This window comes from Berghia stephanieae, chromosome 2 (genome assembly GCF_034508935.2).
Source record: "Berghia stephanieae isolate SIO BIC M18660-M18661 chromosome 2, UCSD_Bste_1.3, whole genome shotgun sequence".
Taxonomy (NCBI): Eukaryota; Metazoa; Mollusca; class Gastropoda; order Nudibranchia; family Aeolidiidae; genus Berghia; species Berghia stephanieae.
In genome coordinates this window covers 32012880-32019146 of record NC_088361.1, presented here as the reverse complement: position 1 = coordinate 32019146, position 6267 = coordinate 32012880, and positions in this window count along the sequence as shown.

The following is a 6267-nucleotide window of genomic DNA, read 5'->3' as shown; positions in this document are numbered from 1 at the left end:
TCAGTGGATGGAACTCTCAGGGGTCCATTAACATTCCCTGTTTGCCTCCTGTAAGTCAGTGAGCTTAACTGATATCAGGCAATGCCGTATCCAATGGGGGCAATTATTGATATTTATGGTCTTATAATTTGTTGGAATAGCCGGGAAAACCATAACAACCTCTTTCACTTTATTATTTTCATTTTTAAAATCAGTTGTCTCGCTGAAGATCAGTCCACATTTAATCTTATTGTGGTTAATACATAGTTTGTTTTTGTTTGTTTGTTTGTTTTTAAGGGTTTTACGGCGCTTGCAACACATTTAGGTTATATCAGCGGCAGTAAAAAGGAAGAAAATAGGATAGTAAAAAGTTATAGAATTACAAATACAGCACCCAATAAAAAGTGACATAGGGGAATTGGGAACAAATAGGGGATCAGTTTGTTTTTGTTTTCTTTTCTTTTTTTTTAATATCGCAAGACGGGAGATCTACTAATTTTTAAGGACTTGTAAATTTGGGTGTACTTAAATACAAATTTAGGTGTTCAAAATTCATCAGCAGAATCGCATGGGTTTGATTTTCATTAAAATCAAAACTGGATGTGTGGATCTGAGTTCTTGTGCAGTACTATCATATTGGCACTTGATTTTTTATAAATTATTTTTAGTTTTGTTAAGCGGTGTCGGGTGCTGCTTACGATCAAAACAATGACAATACACATTAGAGTTAGAGAGTGAAATTGTAACTGGTATACCCTTTGAAAACAGGAGGAATACACATTCTAATGTTGGGACACGTATTCTTTCAGGAACTGGTTCTTGCATCACAATATTATGTATTCACAGGTCTTACCACACCCCCTTTTCTTGCCATTTGGAAAACCCCGGAATAACGACATAATTTTCCAGTCCCGGGCTATGTTGTTATCCAGGGGTTGCACTGTACATACTGGGATAATTAGGGATAAATTTGCCTTTTGAATTTTGGACCATTCAATTTAGTTTTGTGTCAATTATTTACTTTGATAAAAAGTCGTTTTCTATAAAGCTGAAACTATCCAAAATGCTGAAAATTAACAGAGGCAAAAATTGCTGTTAAAGCAAGGTGTTCCCAGTTGACTAATGGCGGGGGGGGGGGGGGGGGGGGGGGGGGGGGGGGGGGGGGGTCAGAACAGTTCTTGCCTGAACACAGGAATGATATCTTGCCCTTTGCTTGTGAAACTGTCCATGTGGGAAGTCCTGTATGTTCGTTTTGGTGTTTAGAGATCAGGATTTGAAATCGCCACCAGGTTGTTCTTTATTTTATACATCATGGTCAGGCGTGCTATTTTCCTCCTAGTTTGGAGTGTCTTCCATTCAAGTTGATCAATCAACTTGCCTGAACAGAGGAATGATAGCTTGCCCTGTGCTTGTGAATTGAAGTGAATGCTACCGGGATCCATTTTATGTAGGGAACACGACCAACATTACCTCTCACTCTCACTCACAACAACTATTTGAAACACTTCTGAATCTGAATCTTCCTTTAATGTCCAACATCACTAATGGAGAGTTTGTCATGAACTATAACATTTAGGTGAAAATTCAGCAGTGATCTAGAAGCTCTGTAAATAAATGTAAAGTGGGTGAAGACGTATCTTCCGGCGGTAAATTGTTCCAATCTGTGATAGTTCTGGGGTAAAATGAGAATTTTCTGAGGTCTTTGGTGGATGTCAGGGGGATGAAATTGTCCATATGGGAAGTTTGGATGTTCGTTTTGGTGTTTGGAGATCAGGATTTGAAATCGCCACAGGTTGTTCTTTATTTTATACATCATGGTCAGGCGTGCTATTTTCCTCCTAGTTTGGAGTGACTTCCATTCAAGTTGATCAATCAACTTGTTGCTCACACTTGATGTTTTATCATAGTTTCCTGAAACAAATCGAGCGGCTCGTCTCTGTAGTGTTTTGTTTGTGGGTCCCAAACACCTCATTGACAAATTAGAGCACCCAAGAAAAGGTAAGACAAAGGGGAATGGGTTCAAATAGGAAACAGATGTAGATTCCAAGAGCACACTATCAAGGTACTTAGTTTGAGATCACCTTAAAGTCTCATCCAGACACAAGCACAGGTCGCAACTAAGAGGGATACAGTCACATGTTTACAAAAGTATATATAATTATAATATTAACTAAACAGTACAATGCATAACAGAGAGATGATTTACAAGGAAGAAAATATCATCTCCCAAAACTCTAACTATACATTTGACTGTTTCCCTCCCAACCAGGGTATCCGGCCAGGGCCAGGACAAAACCAAGTAATCTCATTCCAAAACAAAGACAGAAAGCATGTTGGAAAACATATAGTGGGAAAGAAGACACATTAAGTACCTCCCTGCTCACTATGGGAGGTGATAAGTTTATGTTTATATTTTTAAGGGTTTTATGGCACTTGCAACACATTAAGATCATATCAGCGCCAGTAAAAAGGAATAAAATGGAAGAGTAATACATTATAGAATTACAATTAAAACACCCAAGTAAAGGTAAGACAAAGGGGAATTGGTTCAAATAGGAAGCAGATGTAGATTCCAAAAAGCACACCATCAAAGTACTTAGATTGAGAACACCTAAAAGTCTCCTCCAGACACAAGCACAGGTCTCCGATCCACTAAGAGGAATACACTCAAATGTCTACAAATTATATATAATATGTATACAACTACAACACATAATACAGTGCATAAAAGAGAGCTGATTTACAAGGGAAAAAATATCATATCCTAAAACTAACTAACATTTGACTGTTTCCCTCTCAGCCAGGGCGGGGACAAAACCAAGTACATGTAATCTCATTCCAAGACAATGACCAATGACAGAAAGCAAGTTGGAAAACAGATATAGGGGAAAGAAGACACAGTATGTACCTCCCTGTCCACTATGGGAGGTCAGGAACCCCACCCAGAGAGCTGATAACATGTTAGAACTGATATCAAACATCAGATAAAAAGACTGGACACAGAGACAGTTGGAAAATCTTCACCACAGGAATAAAAGGAACGACCAAAGCTGTGAAGTCGGATGACATCTGCCCGAGACTTCAATAGCCACTCTCCAAGCTGGGGATACAATGACTGAGACAGAAAAGGTGAAACTCTTGAAAATTGGCTTACAGACAGTAAGCTTCAAATTGTCAGAAATGAAGATGACCCAGATACATACTTCTCAAGAGCATGGAAGACAACATCAACTCCAGACCTAACTCTCATATCTGAAGATCTCACCGAAAAAGTCAGTAAACAGGTAAAGGAACAACTGGCAGGAAGTGATCATCGTCCCATTCTGGTTGAAATAACTGAAAAATATGCAAAAGACAGAAAGGCACCACCCCGAGATGGAATTATAAAAAAGCAGACTGGACTCTGTTTTCAAAGTTGACTGATAGATACAAAAGAGATAAACTGTAAAACAAGGAATGTGGAAAAATCAGCCAAAGCATTCACAAAATCAATCATGAAAGCTGCAAAAGAATCAATCCCCAGAGGATCAAGAAAGGACTACTGTCCAGGATGGACTGAAAATTTAGGAAGTCTCAACAGCCTAGTCACCGAACACAAAAAAAAAAAGCAGAGAGAGAGCCAAATGATGAGAATATGGAAATTTACAAAGAGGCTGAAACAACTCTCAGGAAAGAAACAATAAAAGCAAAACAGGAAGCATGGCATGAAAAAAACCAGACAACTTGACTACGACAGAGACGGAAGAAAGTTATGGAACCTAACCAAAGCTAGTGGACAAGAAAACAGATATGCTGCACCATCAGTAGAAGATGATCAGGGGAGGATTCTCAAAAAAAAAACAAGCAGCAAACTGTTTTATGAAGCAGTACTCAAGTGTTGGGAGTATACAGATTAGAAAAGAATGAAACCGAGAAGTCCACAAAGAATTGAGAAAACACAAGGATACACCCAAAGAATCCACAGATGATGCCATGTTCAGTTCGATTAAAAAATAAGAAGTAGAAATTGTCTTGAAATCTCTAAAAACGAACAAATCACCAGGTCCAGATGATGTTACTAATGACATGTTGAAACACCTAGGAACCCTCACAAAGAGGAAAATGAAACAACTGTTCAATGCAAGTTGGAAACAGGGTAAACTTCCGCTCAAATGGAAACAGGCAACCATGATACCAATAAAGAAGGATGGCAAGCCAAAAAATAAACCCGAAAGCTACCGACCAATAAGTTTGACAAGCTGCTTGGGCAAACTGATGGAGAGAATTGTTAATCGCGTCTCCAATGGTATTTAGAAAGCAATAAGTTGATATCAGATGAACAGGCTGGTTTCAGACAATTTCGCTGCACAGAGGACCAGATAACATATATCTCGCAGTTGATCGAAAATGGTTACCAAGAAAAAAACCACACAGTCACAGTTTGGGTGGATATGGAAAAGGCATTTGACAAAGTCTGGACAAAAGGACTACTTCTCAAACTTAAGAAAGCCGTTTCACACAACATGTTTGCATGGATTAAAGATTACCTCACAAATCGAAAAGCAAGAGTCCAATCTCAAAACTCTAAAAGCAAGCTAACGAACATGACAAATGGAGTACCACAAGGCGGGGTTCTCTCACCAACCCTCTTTGTCGTATTTATCAATGACATCTGCGAAACCAAATGCAGAGGAGTAAAAGCAGCCATGTATGCAGATGACCTTGCACTGATATGCACTGAAAGAAATATTGGTACTGCAAAGGCCAGGATACAGATGACTCTTGATGCTTTGAGCAAATGGACAAAAGACTGGGGTATGAGAGTAAATGCTGATAAAACCACATACACAACATTCAGCTTATCAACCAAAAAGCAATCTATACGATTAACTTTGGATGGAAAGATTCTGAGAGAAGACCTTATGCCTAAGTATCTAGGAGTGAAATTCGACCCTCGACTCACTTGGAAACATCAAATAGATGAAAGCCAACAGAAAGGGTACAAGAGAATGCAGCTTCTCCGAAAACTTGCTGGAACGCAATGGGGAGCAAACTCAAACATCCTGAAGAAGAAGACATATCTTGTATATGTAAGACCTGCAATAGACTATGCCATATCGGCGTGGGGAACGTGCTCACAGGCTCAATTTCAAAAGGTTGAAAAAGTCCAAAACCAATGCCTACGCATGATCACTGGAGCAATGAAAACAACACCAATTCACAAGATGGAAACCCACACAGGAATAAAACCTCAAAGAACAACGAAATCTAAAAATAATGACACAATTCTCAAAGATAAAATTCATGGAATCCCAACCACTGCATCCAAGTACAATGGAAGAGAAAGAGAATCGACTCAAAAGGGAAAACTTCATCGCCTTGGGACAAAAACTAGAGAGCAAATATAAAGTGACACCAAAGGAAGATATAGCCCAAATCAATGGCCCAAATCTCAAACCACCACCGTGGAAAAAGAAACAAAAATTCATAACCATCAACAAGAAAAACATTCAAAGCAATAATGACAATGCTCAAACCCTAAAGATGATCGATAAAAAATACCCAATGACCAACTGGATAAGAGTTTATACAGATGGCTCAATTTCCGGCCCCCTCATGAATGGAGGTGCTGGTGCACTCATACACTGGACAGATAAAACAGAAACAAAAATATCTGTATCAGTGGGTTCAATGTGCACAAGTACTAAAACTGAAGAAAAAGCCATCCTCAATGCAACAAAAGAACTATCCAGAGATCACAGAATATACAGGAAAAATGTGGTTTACTTGACAGACTCTGATGATGCTCTCCGGTCTATTGAAAATTACCAGGACTCTGAAGCCGCACACACTGTGGAGGCCCTTGAGGGCTTATCTGATAAAACAGGAAAAATTGTGCTGCAGTGGATTCCAAGTCATGAAGGTATATATGGAAATGAAATTGCCGATCAACTGGCCAAAGAAGGAGCCCAAAAAGGAACAACCGAAGTCGTCAATCACTTACCATCAGCAAAAGAAAATAATAAAGCTAAAAATAGACAAAGAAAGGAATGACACACACCTGGAACACAACAAGCAGGATCCAATCCATGCATTCAGCGAAGTAGCCAAGTCACCCTATTCCGCCTCCGAACAGGACACAATAGACTAAGAGGACATATGTTTACAAAGCTAGGTATTGGAACAACCCCTTATTGCCCATGTGGAACAGACCATGAAACCACTTTACATGTGCTTATGGATTGCCCATTATACAAGGTGCAACGTTCGAACCACTGGGTCACCCCTACAACACTCAACACAAAGCTC